Genomic DNA, 11,876 nt, shown 5'->3' with positions numbered 1-11,876 from the left:
CACCAGGAAATGGCTTGGTTTCCTTTGCTTTCAATTCTCTCCTGGGTATGAGGTGATACGGCCTAACCACCCCCCAAGAGCCACTCCCAGTGAGCTAACAGGACAGAAGGAACTCCAGCTTGAACTGGTCACCATTCACACTCCCGCCAACTAACACAGACACTCACCCACAGGATGGCTGCCTTGGACCCTGAAAGCAACATTTCCCTCTGAAAAGGAAAATGAATTTAACAGGACCCTCCCCAGTGCCACTGACTTCATTAGCCTCAGACTCTAATGAGCTCTCGGAGCCAGACACCCCATTACCACCACTTTGACAGATTGTCCAGGACAACTCAGGATTTACAATGGCAAAAGTCAGGTTCACCTCTTTTCTCACCCCCACCCACCCCACCCACCCCCGCTCCTTTCAAGCTGGTGTTCCGTCCCAGGGACGCCCCTTCTGAATAACAGACATAAGACAGTTTCCGAGCCATGCTAGACCGTGGAGAAAATGATGACACAGACTTGCTGCCACATGCAGAGTCTGAGACACCATTGTTTGGTAAGCGGGTGTGAGGTACCCAAAGGCAAAGTGATCCGAGATTTCCTGCACTAACCATGTGGACTCATTTTTTCCAGTTACTTTCTACTAAGGCCAAAAAACATTACCAGAGTTCCCTCAGGGTCTCTAATTGCCCTGGCGGCTTTGGTAATTGCTCTGGACTCTTTCCCCTGAAGAGTAAACAATGATGTGTCCTTTTAGTTTTCCCACATCCCTTAGTCCCAGCCCTCCTCCCAATCAGTGGCTACCAAAGGAGACAAAAACCCTGATCATTTGCATAATATCCCATTCTTTTTCACATTGTGTCATGTGTTTGAGGTGTTTGTTTTAATAACCCAATTTTCCTCCAGTTATATACCCTTTACTCAAGAGAGCAAGGAATTCATATTGGTTTAGGTTCATAGAGGAATATAAAAGACCTAGTTAAAATGTCTCAGGCCACTGACTATATATAAGATAGATGATAGATAGATAGATAGATAGATAGATAGATAGATATAGATATTTAAGAGCCTTAAAACCTCTCCCCCCTGCCTTTAAACCTAGCTGGCCCTTGTTAACACTACCATCTACTCTCAGAAATGTGACTTCCTCCCTCTGCATTGTCCCTCTTAAATGCCTTCCCTTTCTGATGGACAACTCCTAGGTGGAGGGGTGAGGGGGTGAGGGGGCGGGGACGTGGGGAGGTTCTTCAGCACGGCCTCACTGTCCTCCTCTGCTGGATTCGTTGACAAGGGTTAACGGTAACCCAGGTAAAAAGAACAGTTAACTTCCTCCCTGGCCAAAGACACTTGGCACTGTTAAACTCTTTTCCAGCTAGAACAAGCACCAGACATAGAGACAGAAGTAGAATGAATTTGGGCATCCAAAGAAGCTGGAACAGAGGGGAGAAAGGAGTTCTGGCAAGAAGAACAGGACACACTCAAGTAGAAATGTCATTTCCCAGAGTGCCTGAGGGCTCAGCCAGTTGAACACCTGACTCCTGATCTCAGCTAGTGTCTGATCTCAAGGTCTTGAGTTCAAGCCCTGCATTGGGCTCCACCCTGGGCGTGGAGCCTACTTAGAAAAAAAAAAAAAAAAAGTCATATCCTCTACAGACACCACTGCCTCCTCCCTGGAGGGTGTTTGAAGCAGCTCTGGGGAGTGACAACATCCACAGAGGGCAGTGAACCTTGAGCGATGCTGGAGACCACGGTTTAAGTGCTCAATCAGCCATTTATTGGTGGTGTTATTCAAGACAAATAACTTTTCTAGACCTAAGCTTTCCCACCTGCAAAATGATAAGAATAATCATCTCAGACTAGTGGAGAAGATTAAAGACTGTAATATGAGTAAAGTGCCAGACAAATGGTTAAATGCTTAATATATGTTAACTGTTACTTTTTCCTCCTATTTTATGAGATATAATCAACATATAATATTATGTAAGTTTAAGGTAACTGTTAAACTTTTTTAGAACAGGATACAGGTGGTTCCTGTGTCCTTGATTGATTGGTTGGTTGGTTAATTGATTAATTGACTGACTTTATCACCAAAAAAAGCTTAATGGTCTCAAATGTAGAATATCTAGTTAAAAATCTAACATTTTTCTGGTCGAGATTTTTTCTTCTATACTTTTATATTAGTCTGCTGGAGCTGTCATAACAGAAGACCACAGTCTTCTGTGGTGCTTTATTTTATTTTATTTTTAATTTTTTCAGAGAGAGGAGAGGGAGAGCACACAGGGAGAGGGAAAAGCAGCCTCCCCATTGAGCATAAAGCCCGACATGGGGCTGGATCCCAGGGCCCTGATATTATTACCTGAGTCTAAGGCGAATGCTTAACTGAGCCACCCAGGCACCCCAGACCAGGTAGTTTAAACATTTATTTCTACAGTTCTGGAGACTAGAAATCCATGATCAAAGTGCCAGCAAATTTGGTTTCTAGCCTGGCCTACAGATGTTGACTGCCTTTACACCGTGTCTTCACATGGCCTTTTACTCAGTGTGCATACACAGAGAGAAAGGGAGGGAGAGAGGGTGAGGTCTCTGGTGTCTTTTTCCTTTTTTTAAAAAAGGATTTTATTTATTTATTTGAGAGAGAGTGAGCACACAAGCAGGGGGAGGGGCAAAGGGAGAGAGAGAAGCAGACTTCCCACCAAGCAGGGACCCCAATGTGAGGCTTGATCCCAGAACCCCAAGATCACAACCTGAGCTGAAGGCAGATGCTTAACTGACTGAGCCACCAAGATGCCCCTCTGGTGTCTCTTCTTATAAGGACACTAATTCTGGCAGAATACAGCCCCACCTTTTGTTAATCTTAATTACTTATTTAGAAGACCCATCTTCAAATAAAGCCTCACTGGGAGTTAAGTCTTCAGCATGCATTTTCAGGAGACACAAATATTCAATCCCTCACTGGTTTTCTGTAATTTCTTGCTTTCAGAAGTAAAAGAAATCTTATTTGAATGATGGCATATATGTCCCTTGGCAATGCAAGAGTTACTACATTCGTCCACACAATAAGTTATGAAATAGGAGAAATTAAATGCTTTTGACTCTCATTATCAGACTTTCGAAATACCTACTCTTGTGGACTGACAGCAGCAACAGCTCCAATTTACTCGCCCTTCCTGTGTCCACGCCCTCTGGCAACGGCCTCCCACTCTGACTCTGGGCTCAGCCACGGGACTTCCTTTGGCCCACGGACCGTTAGCACACTTGATGGGATCCATTAGCAGAGTCATAAAAAAGCTTTGAAGCTTACATGGAAGCTTACCTGCTTGCTGCTTTAAAACCCAGCTGCCACAGGAACAAGTCCAGGCCATCCTGCCAGTTAGGGGACAACCAGAGGAGAGCTGAGGGCACCTGGGCTAATAGTCAGGCAGGTTCAGCTCTTCTAACAGTTGCTGCAGAAGCATGAATGAACCCCAGATGGGACCAGCCAACTCTGGCACGGATAAACAGTGCTACCAAAATAGCCCAGCTTAAATTGCTGATCCACAGAATCATGAGCTAATTTTTTTATTGTTTTAAGACACCACGTTTGAGTTAATTTGTTACACAGCAATAGTGAACTGATACATCTGCAAAGCACTCAGGACAGTGCTGTACTTTTTTTACAAAATACAGAAGAAATGTCAAATACAATTTTAGGTGAGAAGAAGAGGTATAGATAAATGGTATATATCCTGCAGCTATTAATAAGGAAGAACATCTCCCTTTTAGTTGGATGAAATACAAGAGTTTTAATACTAAGTTGTGAGGAAATAATACATATGCCAAAAATGATTATCTTCACGTAATTCCAGCATTTTGCATCTCATTTAGCATGAAAAGCAATGAGTTTCATGAGAATGGATAACACAGCAAAGAAGATAGTAGGAATATTTATTTTGCAGCCAAGAAAATTCTCTCTCTCTGGTTCAATTCATGCTTTGGGAAACAAGTCAGATCACTTTTTCTTTTATCCAAATTAGTTTGCCCATTCCTTGAAATTACATATGATGACATAATCCAAGTCCAACTTGGCAAAATAAAGAATTTTCAGCTCAAGTCTGGTTTCTCTTCAATTTTCATTTCCCCTGGGTCCCATTCATATTTCTTACAGACACTTTCCCTTGTGACCCAATCTAATTTGATTCCCTACCACATCTCCTCTACCAAGAGCATCTAAAGCTATTTTGCAGAGATCCTATAAATAATGGTTTGACAATTTTAAAAGATAATATTCGGAAAAGAAGCTTGGAAAAGAGGATGGAAAAAGAAAAGGCTCTTTTCAGGACAGTGTCTACAATTGTACCTGTATATTACCAGCCAATCTGAGTGATCTCTTTTCCCACATGACTTGACAAAACTGACCTGCTATTTTGGCTTTATATACAAACAGCCACAATCAGGTAAAAGAGGAAGGAAAAACTGACCAGTCAGAATGAAATTCTGGGGATGAAGGAGACCTCTGGAGAAAGCTGATATTTGATGAAAAAGCAAAATGACAAAACTAAGCATCGTCATCTGCCATTTTATACTAGTGTTCCTCTGCCATTTTATAAAGTTAGAGAAGGAACTGGTGCTCATCCTTGCAGTGAGGTCTGACATCTGAGAAATGGTCATTCTTTGACATTTAGATAAAGAATTTCTAGACTTCTTCCTCTGGAGAAAGGAGAGTTGGGCTCTCTCCCACAGGCCTTGCTGCCTAGAAAGCTCTCTTCACCCTAGCCTTTAACTAATAACACATTGGAGTGGTTTGTGAGGGCTACCATAACAAAGTGCCACACTTGAACAACAGAAATTTATTTCCTTATAGTTCTGGAGGCTACAAGTCTAAGATCAAGGTCTCAACAGGGTTGGTTTCCTCTGAGGGTCACTCGTCTTGGCTTACAGATGGTCTTCTTCTCTTTGTGTCTTTACGTGGACTTCCATCTGTGTATGTCTTCATCCTAACAATCCCTTCTTATAAGGATACCAGTCATACTCAATAAGGGCCCACTCCAGTGATCTCATTTTACCTCTTTAAAGACCCTATCTCTGAACACAGTCACATTCTGAGATATTTGAAGTTGGGACTTTAGTATATGAATTCAGGGTACATAATTTAGTCCTTAATACACTTTTACCTCAGAAGTCCTTTACCTCGAGATCCTACTTATCTTTTCCCTTACTTCCTCAATATTAATCAATTTCATCAGTTCCATAACTATATAGGGGGATGAAAACACTTCCAGGTTACACACACATATCAATTGGCTTCAAGGTACATCTCAATTTTAGAAACGTGAAATGCAAGAGAAAAAGTTATCTCAGAAGAACTATGGTAACAGATGACTCAGAAAACTAAGAAATTCCTGCAATATACAATGAAATGAATCGCTAATGGTTGGAATTAAATTGAAAATCATTATGATCCATGAGAAAGGGATGGGAAGATTGCACCCCATGTGGAGACCCATTTAGACCAGTTAGCTACACCTTCTAAGCCTTCTTAATATCACCAAAGAGATTTTCAGTGTAGGTTGGACCTGGAGAGTGAGGAAGGAAGCAAAAGAACAAGGGTCTGCTTATACTTACACAGAGTTCCTTCATTAAGAAATGAAACACTGTAGGAGCACCTGGGTAGCTCACTCAGTAAAGTGTCTGCCTTTGCCCATGATTCCAGGGTCCTGAGATCAAACCCTGAGTCAGGCTCCTCACTCAGCAGGGAGTCTGCTTCTCCGTCTCCCTCTGCCTGCTGCTCTCCTTGCTTGTGCTTTCTCATTAACTCTCTCTCTCTCTCTACCCCTGTCAAATAAATAAATAAAATCTTTTTTAAAAAGAAGAAGAAAAAGAAAAGAAAGAGAGGCACCTGGGTGGCTCAGTGGGTTAGGCCCCTGCCTTCGGCTCAGGTCATGATCTCGGGGTCCTGGGATCAAGCCCCACATTGGGCTCTTTGCTCAGCAGGGAGCCTGCTTCCCCCCCTCTCTCTCTGTCTGTCTCTCTGCCTACTTGTGATCTTTCTCTCTCTCTCTCTGTCAAATAAATAAAATCTTAAAAAGAAAGAAAGAAATAGAACATATACATTGACCGCTCTATTAGACACAGGCTTTTTTTTTTTTTTTTAAGCAGAGTCTTCTTTTTAGATTCCTACAGTGCTCTAGTTCCTCCTCATAGTAATTACATAAATACCCAGTAGACAGCCAATAAATATTGAGTGACTGATTTGATATCCACTTCAGGGATATTAACACAGGAGCCATGTTAATGCCAAGTAGCCTCCATCCTTATTTCTGAGGATGAGGATGTGTAGGTGTGTTCCTCGTTGATCATGTTACCCACTTCTCATGGAGAGGCAGAGTTTCCTGCAAGGACAACCACCTCCCAAGAGTACGTGGGAAGCCCAAACGCCAGTCTTTTTCAAGTACTTCTCCTTCTACAATTCTTCACCCTCCAGTAAATAACTTCAGTGTCCAAATAGGATATTAAACATTGAATAAATAGAAACTGAACTCAAAATGCTTATCTTGACTGATTTCTCCCAAGATGGACAGCCTCCAGCTTCCACTATCTTTCTAGAAGCTTCCGCTTAACCCCCCAAATCCTGCCACCAGCTCCACCTTCCCGCTTGCTTCCTTCGGAACATTGAGAAGGACTGAAGGCAGGTAAATATCAAAATTGACATCTTCTCTCCCACTCTGAGCATTTCCTCATTTCTGCAGTTTCTAAAATAACCCTTTTTGGAAATCATCTGAAAAGGGTGTCATTCTCGTTTTGATGTTTCTAACCACAGAAGCCATGCTGGGGCTGGCCTGTAATTGTTTTTCTCTGGTGAACTGATCAAAAGTCCCTTGGCTAATTTTATCATCTGGGAAGCAGGGAGAGGCCATGGAGGAAAGTGAGTGCCATTCATACTGATTTAGCTTCAGCGAGGAGGTCGCCCCTGTGTCAACAGGCTAATTCTTTGGATGTTGACCAAAAAGAAACAAGAGGGAGAACCAGTACAAGCCAGACAAACAGGCTGCTATTCCTGGATCCATAAAAATATACCTTTGGAAGTGGCGTAGGGAGGAAAAATTACTTTGTAATTCCCACCGCGGCATTTGTCAGTCTCGTGTCTTCTCGAGTAAACAGTGCTCGTTTGGAGCCAAAAGATGCATGCTATTTTCCATATAAATGTCTTTTTTGTCTGTTATTAAGGTTATCGATCCATGCGGACTGTTGCCTGGTCACTTGCTCATCCAAGTTTAAGACAGAGGCATAAATCGTACCCATTTAATCCCTTCGTTTTTAAAAGAAGGTGGGGTGAGGACAGTCATGAGGCATTTAAGTGCTGGGAAACTTCTTAGCCTGAGTAGTCTTTCTCAGGAGTCAGCTTTCTCCACCAATGCCTCTATTCATGTGGGATATAATGTTATTTCATTTTCCTCTGGTCGTCTTACATCCCTGGAGAGAGCTTGACTCATGATATAATTATATGCTCAGTCAGTTCCCACTGAGAGTCACTCCAAACTGCCACCAGCCTGCCCCCCACTGATCTTCCACTCCACTGCCAAAGAGGACAGAACTTGGCCAGAAACAGAGTGACAATTTCTGCAGAATGGTTAAGGATTAGGTTCTCGGAGAGCAGTTCGTGATGACTATCCTCTTTCCTCCAAGAGGAATGGTGAGCCCTGGACAGGAGTGACTCACTGCAGAGCCAGCCCGATTTGTGGCTTCTGAGGCCGGTCAGGACAGCCTGTTCAGTCCTCCTTGGTGGTTCATAAAATGGCTCCTGGAGGACAGATTTTCAAATGTTTAGGAATTGAGGTTTATTTCACAGAAAATATGAATACTGACATTCAAGTCACAGCGTGGCCTGGAGAAAGGCTGTCTTGGGGATGATCATGACAGCCCCGTCCTACTCAATGGTTTGTCACTGCCCGTACACCTGTCCTGGATAGAGGTCAGGGCCATGCAATCCCAACTTGAGAGGGGACACAGGGAATCAATATCATTGATAGCTGTTTGACTTCACATGACTAAATGGTTTTCGTACTTTTTGCAATTACTTCCAGAGCTGCAAGCGTCTTAACCAACACATTTGAGAGTCACAGCAGAATTTTCTCTCCTGGGCTTGATGTCTTCTTCTTCTCTTATGCCTGGCACAGATTCAGACTGGTTCCATCCATTCCAGTTTTTCTGGGTTCCAAGGCTTTAGTCAAATCTTGGGCCTTTCCTGACCCCCAATCCAACTTGTATTGTTCTCATTTTTTTAATCCCCACACCCAGCTCTTCCTTCATCATTTTTACCATTATTTCTAATTATATATTTACTTGCACAGTTATTTGTTTCAAGTCTGTCTCCTTCCACGAGGTTGCAAATTCCATGAACAGATACCTATCTGTTTGTTTATTTGTTAATGTCACTACTACTAAACCCAGGGTTTCACATAGAACCTGACACCAAGTTAGCCTTTAATATACATTAGTTATGATTAACATTATTATCACCATCATTATTAACTGAACGGATCAGTTTTTTAGCATCGACTTAACTAAATTTTTCACGCTTTCGAAAACAGTTACCTCTCTCTGGTCACTGATTTTTTTCTAATTTTTCTCTTAGACTTATTTCTACATGTATCATAAAGGATCCCAGATCCTTTCTAAAGGAAAAACCATAAGGACAAGAAATCCATGTGTTTTTCTGTCATTTGAATGTTGTGTTCTCCTCGTAACCATACGGTCATGGGGGCTAACCCAAACTGCTTTTTTCCCAGAAGGTCTCAGAGACTTATTATATCCATAGTTCAGTTGCATTAAGAGCACCCAAAAACTGTGTCAAATAGAAGTGTTTTCCACCCAGTTATCCTCTTTACCCCAGCGATCCTGCTGAATTGGTTGGAAAACATTCCACTGGATGACCCTGCAATGCTACTGCCTGAAACTTGGCCCTGGGGCTCAGTAAGGAAGGAAGTCAAATGGTCAGAAATTAGGGTAACATCAACCCAACCCTACTCCTCCTGGGGAAGGCGGGCTGGGAATCCCTGAGGAGAGCCTGTCACCCAAATGTAGTCTGATCACATACCCTCCATACCTCAGTGGCCCTATGCTAATTCACATTTCCTATAATATGCTTTGCGCCAAGACCCATGAAGGAGAAGGTCCTATCATGCTTTCATTCCAATGGTATCCTCACACACAGTTCTGAAGACAAATTAGAAGTCATTTTACCTGCCTGTTTCTGAGTAGTTGCTGTAAAAAGCTCTGTCCTTGGGGTCAGGATACCTGGGTCCTCATCTCAGCTCTGCCACTTATCAACTGTATATGTTTTTAAACAAGGATTTCCCTTCTCTAAGACTCAGATACTATAACTGTAAAGTGAGGATACTATTCATAGAGTTGTTGTGATCATTTAAATAATAATAATAATAATCATGCTTCAGAAATCACAGTGCCTAACGCTTCCTAGAACCCTTCTAAGTATTTATAGGATCTGTTCAACCAAGGTTCCCAGGGAAATTCATAAGCTTATTGAAATGTGATTTTTAAAAATTATTATCAATACCATCAAATATTTTTTTGAACTGCCACTCCTGTCAAAGCAAGTGGAATGCAATTAAGAAAAAGGTCTTGTCCTTAAAAAGCTTTTGGTTTAGTCAAGGACACACAACAGAAAGATGATGTGACACATGGCCATAGAAAGAAATGTGCACTGAGCATCAAATGAATGGCCTGAAAACAAATACCTCCAACATCACAGATGGCAGTTTTTCCGAAGGATGGGGCTAAGGGAGACATTTTCTGGGAAGAGATCACATCACTTTTGTCACAGTTAAACTTCCCTGTGAAACAAGCCACTCCAAAATTTAGCAGCTTAAGAAAAATGATTTTATGAAATTATTTTTTATGACCCTGTGGGTTGGTCAGGGATGTCCTTCTGCTAATCACAAGGCTCAGTCCCAATGCTATATCATCTGGAGGGTCTGCTGTGCTAGCACTTGCTAAGGGCTATTGACTGGGGGGTCTTGGTTCTTTCCTATGTGACCTTGAGCCTCCCCTAGGCCATTCTGCTGTCCTTGCGTGGAGATCTCAGACAGCAACCCAAGAGGGCAGAAGTGGGAGCTGCGAGTCTCTTACAAGTTCAAGCTGTAAAACTCTGACAATATCTTCTCGCCTTCAGAGGTCTAGTCCAGATTTAAGGGTGTGGAGAAGAGCAGCAGTCACATTGCAAAAAGGCATGAACACTGAGATAAGAATTGGTGACCATCAAAAATTCTATCACAGCTTAGTTTTGTAATTATCTGTATATAAGTCTGCCTTGTCACCATACTGACAATCTCTTCAGCGCAGGCAAGATGTCTTATTAACTGTTTGCAGTGACTAATAAAGTCTAGGGCAAAGCAAGGTCTCAGTAAGGATTAGCAAATAAATAAAGGAAAAAAACAAATTATAAGCAGGTGTAATATTATGTGTATGCATACTAATAGTACAATAATAAAAGGTGTTTTGCTGACTTCTATGTCTGGCATGAGAGAATAACAGACTAGATTAATCTTCCCAACTTAAACAATCGGGTGACAGGAATGATAGGTGAAATAGTCATTTTCAGACAACAGACAGGACAGGATACTGATCCCTGGAAATGGGAAGCAAGCATGGTGAGTGCTCCAGGTGCTGCATATCATGGCCTGGAAAGCGATTTCAGGGTGCACTGCAGGAAGGGAAAAGTCAAACGGAGCCTAGTGGGTGCCCGAGTTGAGAAGACAGAAGATTCTTTCCTCTTAGAGGAGTCCAAAGTGGCTAAAATTCACAGAGAAGAATCCTAAAGCAAGAGAAAAGATTGCCTAGAGCATGGGAGCCCTGAGTATCTTTGAGTCTTTGACTGAAGACTGATCAGCAAAACTTTATGAAGAAACTATCAAGGCCAGGGGGGAAAAGGTAGAAAAAGCAAGCAAAACTCACACAAGACCAGAGCTCACGCAAGACTAGATAGTGGTCCCACCAAGCAGAGTGGAAAGACTGTGTTCCCCTAAAGTTCATATGCTGAAGCCCTAACCCTAGTATCTCAGAATGTGACTGCATTTGACCTAGGGCCTTTAAAGAGGAGACTAAGTTAAACTGAGGCCTGTAGGATGGACCCTCGTCCAATATGACTTCTATCCTTATAGGAAGAGGAAATATGGACACAATTTAAAACACCATGGATGTGCATACCTGGAGGGAAGACTGTGTAAGGACCCAGCAAGAAGGTAGCCCTCTGCAAGTTATAGAGAGAAAACTCGGAAGACCAATCCTGCTGACACCTTGGTCATGGCCTCTGGATCTGTAAGACAATAAATACTTGTTTTTTAACCAACTCAGCCTGTGGTATTTTATTATGGCAGACTTAGCAATTAAAGGCAGACCTCATAACATATGAGGCACTGGACTTAGACCCTCAAAAGAGTATTGACTCAGACTTATAGTCTATGGATCCATCTGACAAAGCTTCAAAGCAAGCCACAAAATATTTCCAAATAACTTACACATATCCCAGTACAAAACTAAAAGAATATTTACAGGGATATAAAAGAAAAAGAGAAGGAGAGAGAAGAAATCTCGCACGCAGCAATGTAAAACTCACAAATCTGACAACCCATGAAAAAATTACCAAGCATGTGAAGAAACAGGAAGTGAGTTCATAAGGAAAAATAAAATCAATCAATAGAAACACATTCAGAGAGGAAGAACACAGATAATGGAATCACTAGATAGAAGCAGTTATTTATAAATAAACCCCATGTGTTTCAGATGATAGAGAAAAGCAGGAGCATGATAAGGATAGATGGAAGATATTTATGAAGATCATGGGATATAGCTGTGGAAGGATAGTTATAGGAGATATTTTAAGAGATACAAAT

Source organism: Lutra lutra, chromosome 15 (genome assembly GCF_902655055.1).
Source record: "Lutra lutra chromosome 15, mLutLut1.2, whole genome shotgun sequence".
NCBI lineage: Eukaryota > Metazoa > Chordata > Mammalia > Carnivora > Mustelidae > Lutra > Lutra lutra.
This window is presented reverse-complemented; position numbering follows the sequence as displayed.